The following is a 12977-nucleotide window of genomic DNA, read 5'->3' as shown; positions in this document are numbered from 1 at the left end:
CATTACAGAGGCTTCTTTATTATTTGAAAGGGAACAAACTGAAGCAGTTAGCAATGGAGTCTTAAAAGCTAAAAATTCACCTCCAGACTCTTTAAGGTTCCTTTCCCTCTCCCATATCATCATCCATCTAGATTCCTTTGGTCATATCTCTGGAGTTCCCCATACCTGCACTGGGCATAGTGTGGATGAACACCATATTGGGTGTGTTGCAAAGACTGGGCAGGCCAAAATGGCAAGGAGGTGTAGGGAGATGAATCTCCCCCCGAATCTCAGGATTGGTCAATCTGATCACAAGGACAAGTGCACCCAGGACCTGTAATAAGAAAAGACACCCCAAAACTTTGAGCTGTGTGAGCTCTGTAATGCTCTCCTAGAATGGGAGCGGTTTGATATAGGCAGGAAACTGGGCTATAGTTGCATTTCTACTCATTAAATTTGTTGCAAATCTACTTCCTTTTAGTAGGTGGCAATAGCCTAGTATGTACTGGCTAGGAGTAAAGACTTCATAAGACTAGTAGATGGAGACAGGTTCCAATCAGCCTTTGAATGGAGGGCAGCTGAAAGGCTTTAGCTTGAGGCTAAGTCAGTGAGGGAAAACAAAAGCTTTCTTTTTTATGCACAGTGGAGGTAAAAACTACTCAGAGCCACTTAGATGAGCTGGTCTGGGAAAGCAAAAAGGGTTTAAGCAGCTACAATGCTTAAGACCCAGGTGGGGGTTTAGGAAAGGCCTTAAAGAGAGAATAAACTTCTAAGAGTAAGATAAGGCTAAACTTTCTCAATTTAGCCCAATAATTAATATCTTCTAATAACAACAACAACCTGAACTGAAATGATCAACTTCCTCTAACACTCCGGGATTCTGATCTTCAAGATGGTACCTTGGGGGGGGGGGTAGGGTTGCTTCCCCCAGGTGAAAGGAGTCATGAGGGTTAGAGGCTAATTGTTGCTAAAACACACACACACACACACACACACACACACACACACACACACACACACACACACACTCATCCAGCTTCCAAGGCAGCAGCAGCAGCAAGAACTCAGCTGTTAGCAATATAAGGGAAAGAGGGATTTATACTTTACCAGACATCCAAAAGGCAGCTTGCAAGGACTCCTAGATTGTGTGTTCAAGAGATGAAGTGGCAGGCTCACAACAACAGCAGTAGGAGCAGCTTCAGTTGGGGGGGGAAGGGGAGGGGAGGAGGGAGTGAAACTCAGTTTTTCAAAATTTATCTACTCCCTATTCTTTACTCAAAAGCTTTCTTAAAAGAAAATTAAGTATTCTTTTTCTGTAGTGGTTGCCAAAATGTAAAGTTTAAATTAATGTTCAACACTCCAAGTATTAATTTTATATAGTTTATTAATAATCACTTGAAGTAGAAGGAATAAAAAGAAATAAAATTATAAAAACCTAATTATATAACAAAAGCAAACCCATTTGAGTAAGTTCTCCTTGCTCTCAAAAAGCCCGTGTCCACAGTTACTTGCAATCACAAGAAGAGAGTGCAAAAGGTGGGACTACACAAAATTTATATCCTGCCTACATCAGCATGTAACATGAGAAGGAGAGTGGGGTGCTGGGAATTGTAGTTCTGGGGTTCAGATTCCAATTACAATATATATTTGTATGTATATGCATATGTATGAATGTATATAAACATATGGGTATATATGACCCTTATATACATATATAGAGATATACATATACACCTGTAGAAAGAAAAAGCCCCTTTCAGGATATGTGGGATATATATGTATGCATATGCATATGTATGAATATATATATACACATATATTTATATATAATATACAAACATGTGTGTATGTGTATATAACCTAAGAGGAGTTTCATTGAATAAAAAAGAGATCAGAATCTAGTATGTATAGTGAATTAAAGTCTCAAGGTTTGGGGATCCAAAGTAAGTGGCAGATATAGTCAAGAGATAAGAATATTCCTGATTTTTGCCCATTAATATTCAGAAGAGTGGCAATGAGTCCTATTTGCTGATTTCAGCTAAAGGATTCTTAGTATCCTACAGCTTAAAGAGAACTTAAGGTCTTTCGTGCTTTGTTTCTTATTTGTGTTCATATCAATTTACAGTTGCTCTTACTGGGTGATTAAAAAAAGTCACTTATAGGAAGTCAGCATCTGATAGAACCCAATATTTATCTTAGTGAAGACTCTATTGACTTTACCCTCAGATTAAGTTGTTGACATGGATTTTGAAGATGGTAAGGAGCTAGTAGGATCCTGCTCTTTGTAAGAGTCTGGGATGTTTTAGGAACTGAGCCTTCGCAACTTTTCATTGAATTAGACAAGATATTTCTTATCCTAAAGAGCTAAATTATGATGTTTCTACCCACAAATTAGAAAGGCAATACATAAGCCATTCACAATGCTGTTAGTAAGGTTGACATGGAATGTCACCATTAAAATGTTTACTTCCACTGGGAGTAAAGAAATGTTCTGTGAATGTAGTAGAAGGCAGTTGGAATTTCCAATCAATTTCAACCATCTGTTGCTAATGCTATGACTTTTATATATCCCTAATAAAGATTTTTAATATTGCTTATGAGACATGTCTTGACTTCGCAGATAAAAAAAAAAAAAAGTTGAAATCAGGAAAATCTAGTCTGTGGTAAATGTCATCATTCCCCTCACCCCTTAGTATTATTCGAGTAGCCAGCACATAACTCTTATGTTTAGACATTTCATTTTCATGCTGTAGGTTTTCAAGTATTCTATATACACTCTTGAACTTAGGAAATCCACTGAAGTCTCTTCCATAGGGTCCCTTTTCCTTCTCATTATGGCCCTTGGTACCTTGGTAATAAATAGTCTTAGTCATTGTAGGAAGCTATTTTTGTCTCATAGGTACCTCAATCTATTTCTGGCTGCCAGTAAGTAAGTTTTGTGGGACTCAGCTCCCTGCATTCTATTCTTGGGATATTTCATGAATACTCTTTTTGCCTGGGGCTTCTCTTTTCAACTCTCTGCTCCTCTTGGTCAAAATTCTGTGCCTAGGTACCATTCTTATAGAATTGAGATATTCTGGGGCTTTCCTCCTGAATGGTAGCTCTTTTGCCTCAGTCATCAGGAAGAATGAGGTGGGATGGGTGTTGACTATATGGGCTACAACATCCATACCCCTGTTGTATCAACAATGAACTTTGTAATGATGTAGTATAGAGTCACAGTGCCAGTGAGCATAAAAAGTAATAATTGGGAATGAATTTAAGAGGATTTAATAAGTACATACCTTGTCAAACACTATTCCAAATACTGGGGATACAAATAAGAATTAGAACTTAGTGAAACAGCACAGAATAGCAGATAACAAACCAGACTCAGAGTAAGGAGAGGTGAGGGTGCAAATTCTAGTCCTGAAATGAATGCACAAGCCAGGTGATCAAGGGCAAATCAATTAATACTCTCTGAGCTTTAGTTTCTATATCTGAGAAATGTCAAATAATACCAAGAGAATCTAAATCACAGGATTGTTACGAGAATCATAGATATACATATACACATGTACATAAAAATTTTTTTGATCTAAAGTACTATTTACACTAAATGTCCTCCATAGTTATATCTATTTCAAAAATATATTTTGTGAGATTTATTCACAAAGGTGAGGGACTCACATGTAAGAGGGGCTCAAAATATTGAGATAGGAAATTGTTTGGAGCCCATAAGGAATTAAATGTATTTTTTGGCTGGCTCTGTTAGTGTGTTGGCAGTGATATTCCTCTGCTGCTGGAATAGAAAGCTCTACCCTACCTCTATTCCTCTTTCCATTCCAATCCTATTTACTCCTGGACCACCAGAATCTCAGGGTCAGGAAGACAGGAAACAATCAACATATACATTGAAACCATAATAGGAGGAGCTTGGATAAATGTCAAGGAGAGAAGACTCAGAGAACAAGGTTATAAGAGCCTAGCATAAGGCTCTTTGACGCTAATGTTAGGTATAAGTAATAGTGGCATTTTCTATAATAAGGGCAGAGCTAAGCAATATAATTTGACTTTTATAATTAATCAACTTTTAGGAGCACTATTAGCATTCAAAACAGTTTTGTCATTGTGTCTTCTTCCTATCATGTCCCATAAGATGTTGACATTACAGTATAACAGAGAATAAAATCTTTAACTATATATTTCACAAAACATTACCTCCATTGACCAGTAAAGACAATTTTTGTCCAGTGTAATGTAGTTCTCTTTGTCTAAAGCAGGTCTAGTAAGATATTTTTGTAACTCTACCAAACAAACCTTTGTTATGTCATTCTTCTAGTTTCTTCTTTTGAATAGTCTTTCCTAACTTATCCAGTAGTTTTAAACTTGTGTTCCTTTTTCACTATATGCAAATAATTGCATAATTTCTTTGGAGGAGCACTTCTGCACTGAATCCTTTATCTAAACATTTAGAGATTCATCACTGGAGTATCTGTAGGTAGAATCTTGTGGCTGAAGCAGTCCATTTTCTGTCTTCCTGATTGGAATTGTACAATTGCATGAAAGCAAAGACATCCTATCTACCTCATTCTTTAGAAAAATTATTTCTTACTAAGCATAAGCATTGCTTGGACATCTCATTCAATGAGTTACTTCTATGTGTCAGACTCTGTAGTAAGCCTTGGGAATATAGAGACAAAAACATAATCATCTCTACTGTCAAGAAGTTTACATTCTTTCAATGTAGAAATATGTAAATTTAAAAAATGCATGAAAAGTAATTAAAAGAGGAGAGAATATCTTGCAGAAGAATTGAATATGGCAAAGTTGCATCTAGATAGTACCACTTGTGCTTTGAAGGAAGACAGGAATTTTAAGAAGCTGAAATAAGACAAGCCTTGGAAGGGTTTCTCCTCTCTCAAGTGATAGATGGCAGGAGAGCAAGGTAGATGGTCCCAAGGAGATCCTCACACAACATTGGATGCTAGTTTCTCCAATCAATTTCTAATATCAGGGCTTTCCCCCAATCAGATCAGCTCCCCACTTCAGTTTCAGTGACTACCCGATTCCAATCAAGTTGATATTATTTGTCCTCAGCTCATTTCTCAGTTTCATTGGCATTTGTCATCTCATCTCTGCTTTACTTCTCTGCATCTTCTGTAAGCAACTTCTGGCATGATTTTCTCTGAGTCTTCTCAGCTGTCTTCTCAAATTGTGGCTTCTTTTTCACTTTTCTGCCTACAAGCAGAGCTTACTCATGTGTAGGCCTACACACTTCTATCATAAACTAAGAAACTAAAAATCTAGACTAAAGAAACCAAAACAAACTCTTAAAAATTAACAACTAAATTTACTATAAAAATACAAACTTTTCAAGAGGCTCCTTTTAACAAAACTCTTCTCCTTACCTTAAAATTCAGCCTTGTCTTCTTGAACAAAAAAGGATTTTTTTTTCTAACTAGACCCTGTAATTTCAAAGAAGAGCCAATAATGGAATTTAAAGACTGGTAACTAAGTGAATCCTTTAAAAATTTAAATTGTTTTCCTCCCTTGCCTTTATCAACCAGACCCCTAGGGACTCATACTATGAACTGAGCTTTGGAAAATAAATTTGCCAGAAGAGTCAGAGGGGGAAGAGTAGCTAGCTGATGCTTTCCACTTTCAGCCTAATAGAATCCTGGGCAAAAAGGCAAGGATATATGGAGGTATGGGTGAGAAGAATAACGAGCCTACCTGACTCTAACAGGAAGTTTTTCCCTGCCAAGAAGCAAAAATACCACCACAATAGTCAAAGCAGCATTGTAGAGAGTATCTAGAAAAAAGAAAGGATTTCATAGAGGAGCATTCATAGAGGTGAACAACTCACCAGAGGCATCTCCTTTTTTTTCACATTAGAGTTCTGGGGGAAAGTGAGAGGCAAACAGAAAAAGAAATGGGCATGATGGAGGTAGCTGATGACTCCAGTCACCAGGACCCCTGGATATTTGTAAAGTTACCCCCATCTTTACAGTGTGAACCTCCAGTGAAAGGGCCATTTGCACATTTGGGTATAACTGGGTATATCTAGCATACCCCATACTCAAGTCTATGCACTTGTGTAAATAAACATAAAATTTATAAAAATAAATAAAGCAAATTCCTTGGTAGATTTTGGAAGGGAGCAGATACTAGTAGCTGAGGAGGAGGAGGATCAGAAAATGAAATTCTCTAATACAGGAAAGAGTCATTCTCTTCTGAGAGCTAGGGGAAAGGGAGATGTTTTCTGTTCCATAGGGTGGTGTATTCTGTGTGTAGCAAGCATTTCAAGCACCAAGACAGACCTGTTATGAGTAAAAGGCAACAATCTCTGATAAGTTCCATAAAATGTTCTTTGTTGAATATTCATAACTCCATATTTATGAGTGAATGTAATTCCAGCTTGTCATTTTGGGTCAGTATACGATCTATCCCACATGGACTTTATTGAGATTCTTTAGCACAGCATGGGGGAAAGAATTCAAAAAAGATTTCCATGCTTGAATCTTCATGAGACCTTAGAGACTTGTTCTGGATTGGGAATATGGACAACTATTTCAAAATATATCCCAGCTGATTTGCTGAGTAGAGGAAATTTTTAACAAGGGAGGAGTAGGGAAGAATGTAATGAGGGGTTGAAGGAATGAGAGCTGAGTACTTGAAGCATGAACAGATATTTTCCTGCCTGCTTCTAGTTTGACTGATCATGTGGAAAGTGGAGAGTAGAGGTGGAAGTAGAAAGGGGAGGAGATCGTTTCCAACCAAGTATGACTGAAGGTCCAGTGTTGTGTTATAATGAAGGCTTCTAATTGCCTAAAAAGCTAGAATTTCTGATGACTCGGGAGTTGCTGAACCTGAACTCAGTCTGCATACAAAGGGGTGAGCTGCAGGAAGAACTCTTAAGGTTTTTTCCTTCCTTGTGGAAAGTGAGGCAAGAACTTTGGTGACATACCAAGTGGGGAAGTAGCAGCAAGTTGCATTGCCCTACATATGAGTTCATGACAAAATGGCACCTTGTTTCTCATTGACCAAAAACAACTAGGCCTCAAGATATAGAATTGTCTAGGTATTGTGTGTTAAGGAGATCTGTCAAGATCCCAATGTCAACTGGAGAAGGTAGCAGTGTCCAGAAGAGGCAGTAGCAGTGGCCACAGGAATGATGATGGTTAATGATAGAGCAAATGCCTGAAGGACAATATGGAGAGGCAGTCAAATGAAGATAAGGACAGCTTCCGGGAGTTCAGGGAAACCAGGAGGATTCCAGAAAAGGACAAAGGAATTACCTGTCAAGATAAAAAGATAACCCTTTGTTTTGTGTTCCCTTACATATATGTCTCACTACTATTATATAGGTATCTCTTCCACATCTGTGGGGTGTCAACCTGGAAAAAACACAGAACCACTTAAGTAGTCAGCAAAAACCAAGTCTTTAATCATGAAAAAGACAGGTCCTTCATAATCCACTGCCACACAGAGTCAAATCCTGGGGGCTCTGGGGATGGTGTCTCTGAGAAAATCATCAGGCTAGATGATTCTCCAAAGAACAATAGAACTTGGGGACTTACATACTTTTTGGGCAACAAGAGACAGGGAAATATGATTGATTGGCTTTACAATGGCTACAAGGAAATGAAAAGTCCAAGACAGGATTATCAGAAAGAGGCTTTACAATGGATATTAAAGAAAAAGTCCAGCCAAGGGCTGGGCTTCCTGGAAGAGGACTTTGATACAATGGGAGAGACTTCTAAGACAAAAAGGTACTGAACATTTGATTATGTCTACTAGTCCCACTTAAACTGATGGATTGTTCAGTCTGAAACAAAGTCAATACAGGACTCCCCTTAAGGTAAGTTTCCAAGGGATAAGAGCAAATTTGGGGTTCCCAGATTTCAAAGTGAGGGAAGGTTGATATGCAATGCCCCATTCAATCTAGAAAATCTGAGTAAAATGTTAAGGCCCTCCTTTCCTACCAGAGAAGATTTGAATTTTCTTTCTCTTTTATGGGGTGTTTACAGTAGCTTATTATAAAATTTGGATTAAACATTTGATCATAGATTAGATGTAGGTCAATGTTCTTGGGCTTTTTGAAAACCTTAACTTTTTACTTATTTTAACTTTTAAAAAGAAATTATGTATATTTTAGTATTAAAATATAAAATATATTGATATTATTCAATAGTAATCTAATATTTTATGCATTTCTGAGTTTCTAAACTTTTTCTGTGTCATCTTCTGGTCTTTACCTGTCATTTGCAGCTTCTTCCACAAAATTCCAAAAAACATTCCCATTTAATTTCTTTTGTTCACTTGATACATCAAAACTGGGATAGGGAAAATTGTGCTGTGGTAGGGATATTTCCCCAAGGACCTTGGGTGCAGAGGTAAAAAAAAAAAAAAGATATGTGTGTGTGTGTGTGTGTGTGTGTGTGTGTGTGTGTCTGCTGTTGTTTTTTAGGGGAGAGGAGAAGAATATTTTTGTGACTACTTTTTTTTTTTTTTAGAATTTTTCCTTTCTGTCTCAATAACAACTCTAAGAAGGATAAGAGCTAGGCAAAAGGGGCTGTGTAAATCGAACACCTTCCTTCCAGGGTTGTGAACTTGCTGCTCATCCAAGCCAGCCCATTAGCATGGCTGGAATGCTCCAAGCAGAGGTCACAGGTTAAGAGAGCCCTAGGAACATGACCCAGAACTAAGGGTTAAGGCTCCCAGTCAGAGAGACTTTGATTGGTTCCTAAGATGTCATAGATCAGCACACAGGGAAGGAAGTGATGTGGAGAAAATGAAAGAGGAGATCAAGTTCTTCTCTGGAAATCTTTGGCTGGGGTCTTACTGCAATTTGGCATTGGGGGCTCGGGTGGAAGACACTCTTGTGGACTGATAAGATTAGGGTGGTAGGCTAGGAAATCTTTTTCTACTTCCTTCCCTCTTTCTTTCTTTCTTAGACTATATATTGAAATTAAATTGTTAAAAGCTACCATCATTCTCATGACTTAAGGGTTAATTATTTTATAAATGACTACCACAACAATTTTTTAAACTAATATTATATTTCCAAACCAATTTCTAAATATTACATTTAGCATATTACAGAGCTAAGCAACTTGCCTAGCATCATACATCTAAGATGCGATTGAGACCAGGATTGAACCTAGATCCTCCCAACTCCAGACTGCCATTCTCACTGAGACATCTAGCTGCCCCAACTACTTCTCTTTTCTATAAACTTAATGGAGTTCAACCAATTCTAATTGATAATTGGGTGCTTCAGGGTGCAAACCACTGGGGGCTTTGGAGCTACAGTGTTAGGCACAAGCCCTTTGGGTTCTCTTTAGCACCCTGAATGTAGTTATACTTAACCACTCTGAGAACACAACCTGCCAATGCCAGTGTGAGCTGGGGAACTGTGTGTTGTTGTTGTTGTTGTTGTTGTTTTTGGGGGGGGGGGCAGGAAATAATACATATAGTATAGTCAAACTGGTTAGGCTGTAGCCCTTGACTCCCACTTCCAGCAGGTTATAAGATTTAGGCCCAAGAGCGTTGAAAGCTGACTATAAAGAGAACTAGAATTGAGCAACTATCAAAGGCAAGAACTTGCAGGGGGAAAAGAGAACACAGAAAAAGTGATCTAGTTCCCTACTGTTAGGTTTTTGGATAAGGATTAAGGCTTAAGCTCTCTTGACATTTATAAACTTTGCCCAATTTTACTAATACATCTCTCAGCTCTCACTCTTTCCTATCATCTATTTCCCATAGATTATGCTGTCTAGTACATTTTCTTTTAAGAGTTTAAAAGGAATGGATATTCAAAATAAAAGAAAGCACCTACCTTATCTTTTTGAGTTTAAATCATTCCACCCAAATGACCTACAGTCTCAGCTACTGAAAAAAATGGGAGATATAATTACTGAGCCACAGTCAGTGATCTTTTCAAGATTATAGAGGAGAAAAGTGAGTTCCTTTGAAGAAAGTGCCATACAATCCTAATCTATCCTTGAAGAGAAGTCAGTAAAACCTAGGTTTGAATCCCACCTTAGATCCTTACTAGCTATTGCAACACTGGGCAAGTCACTAAATCTTTCTCAGCTTCAGTTTCCTCAAAGGTAAAATTAGGAATTTCATTACTCAATGACTTCCAAGGTTCATTCTAGTTCTATATTTATGATCTTGAATGGGTCTGGTGCTGGTGGAAGGACATGCTTAGTTTTCAGAGAATGAGGCCCAAGTGGGATGAGGCCCCTCCATGACCTCTTCTTTGGATGTTGAACTTACCAAGGTCCTCTGCTCATCTTGCAGCCCTTTGACCCTTTTCAAGTCAAAAGTGGTGGAGCTACTATAGCAGCTTTCGGGGTGATAGTGAGGAGTTGATATTCAAAGCTTGAGATTTAAAGTCTTGGGATAAGCACAGGACTAAAGAGAAAGAAAGCTGTTGCTTATAATTATGGAAGGCACCTGAATGTAGATATTCTTATAATTCAAAGCTGTCTCAAGTAACAAAAACTGCTCATAAGAAGGAAGTAATCTTATCCCACAGGATATTAGATTGGAGCTTGATATTCTAGTCAAGTAGAGCCTAAGACCAGGAATTGCAGGCAAATTGGTAGCCTTTAAACAGGCAAATTGGTAGCCTTGGGAGAATCTCTGTTGGGAACATCATTGAGCAGGCCAGGATTCCTCACTCACCAAATAACATGGAAACCAAATTACTAGGAATATGTCTTGTGCATATTACAAACTTAAGTGTCCCCAGGCTATGCCTTTAGAGAATAGCATAGGAGCCCAAGTGTTATTTTTCAAAGTTCTACTCTCATACAAGAAGGGTCAATAAGAAGGAATTGGGTCACTACTTGAAACAAAAGAACTGAGAACAAGTCCGAAAATTTATTTTCTGGATAAATGCTAAAAAGGAATGCCCTTAGCTTAGACTCTCTAAAAAGTGTCTGCATATCTCTGGACAGGTCATTTGATTTCTCTCACTTTTCTTATCTGAAAATAAAAGGGGTGAGGGTAGGGGAGGGATTTATGACCTTTAAATTCCCTTCAACCTTTAAATCTATGATCTTAAAATACTATAATATATTATTCTAGAGCTGGGGTGGTGAACTTCTGGAACAAATGCCAGATGGGGTACTCAGAGCTTTCTCTGTAGGCATGCACATCACCCCAGCTCAGAGTTCACCAGAGTTCCTTACTAGAAAGGCAAAGGGACACAGGATCCCTCCCCCTCCCCACGTATACCTAAGGACATTTTTCATATCACCCATCCCTTTAAAAGGTTCACCATCACTGTTCTAGAGTATAGAGCAAATAGTCTCTCCTAATCCATAGGAACTTTTGGAGGTCTGATGTCTACTTCTCTCTTGAAAATCTTAGGGGAATCAAAGTTTGGGGAGGTGGTTCTACTACTGTAGTACATGATGTTCTCACTGGTATGTTCTACCTTCCATGATTATCAGTTGACTACCAGTCAATTAGTTAAATATACTTAATTAGGTTTGAGAAAAAGGGGTAGTTATTAATGAAGAATAGTTGATACAAAATCACTCCCTTCTACCCCCAAACTCTGTGACTTGATCTCTTACCAATACATAGAGAGTCCAGGAGAAAATGTTATCAAACTTAGAGATCATATGTGGCAAAGGAGCAATTCATAGATCCTTCATGTTGGACTCCCCTTTCTCTTTATTGTGAATATCCATCAAGCTCTCCTTAAGGGTGGTATAGCTTCCATCCTGGGCTCCTTGTAGAGTCTTAAGAATGCTTTTCTTCAGTGTGGCTAGTTTGTCTTTGGCTCCCAGAATAGACACTGATGCATTGGGATCCAAATCTACAGACAATTTCTCTCATTCCAGGGATATTGCTAGGAAGACAGTGAAGGAGTTCAAATTCTATAGAACAGGGTCCTCTTCTTATCAAAGTCAAGGAGGAAAAAATGAATCTCTTCCTCTCCTGCCCCATGGAATTCTTCACCTTCACCCCAATCCTTGCCCCTGGAATCACCAAGACTCTGAAATGGTCTGCTATTTTATATAAAACCCAATGTATGAGTTTCTTCATCCAGTCCCAAAACAACCCTGGTACAGCTTGACTCCATTTCATTTAATAGCGTTGAAAGACTTTTCAAGTGTAGTCTAATATCCCTGATTGATAAATTGTTTCAATCTAGGATTTTTCACAATGATCAGGACTATGATCACAATGATCACAAAAATCAGGACTAGAGTATTTTATTAGTTACTTTAAATGAAGTGAGGGTAAGTGATCCATTGCTTTCCTCTCTCCTTTAAATTATAATTTGACATGTTGTTTGGACATCAAGAAAGAAACAGTACCGATAAATAAGCTTCCTAGTTTTGTATTTGAAAAAAAAAAGGATGATGGAAAATAAGAAAGGTATTATAGGAATAGAGAGAGACAAATGCAATCCTAAGTTAAGCAGGGGGAAAAGGAAGAGAATGAACTCTGAAAACTGTAGGTCACTGACTGCAGTTGGGAGAAGAAAATTCTAGAGCATATCATTAAAGTCATGTTTACTGAATATTTGTAAAAGAAAGCAGTGATCACAGAGAGCTAGCATGGCTTCATAAAGAAAAGGACATGAGGCAGCAAGGTGGCACAGTATATAGAGTTGCCAATTCTGAAGTCTAGAAAACTGGGTTAAGATGTGGCCCTGGGCAAGTCACTTAACCCAATTTGCCTACCTCTTGCCTTTCTGTCTTAGAGTTGTCACTAAGACAGAAAGTAAGGGTTGAAAAAAATAAAAAGAATAGATCATGCCAGAATAACCTTTTCTTTTATTAATAGGGTTAGTGTACTGGTATTGTGAAAATGCTTTGTATTTTCTCTAAATTCTAGCAAAGTGCTTGACCAGGTTTTTAAATGCTATTCTCATGGAAAATGTGGAGGATTGTGAGATTTAAAATGGTTGAGGTCTTAAACTGTAGTGAGTTAAAATGGTGGAAGATATAAATTGTGATAGATATAAGAGAGGGTGAGTAAATTTG

Source organism: Monodelphis domestica, chromosome 5 (assembly GCF_027887165.1).
Source record: "Monodelphis domestica isolate mMonDom1 chromosome 5, mMonDom1.pri, whole genome shotgun sequence".
Taxonomy (NCBI): domain Eukaryota; kingdom Metazoa; phylum Chordata; class Mammalia; order Didelphimorphia; family Didelphidae; genus Monodelphis; species Monodelphis domestica.
The sequence above is the reverse complement of the archived record's forward strand: the minus strand, read 5'-3'. Positions refer to the sequence as shown.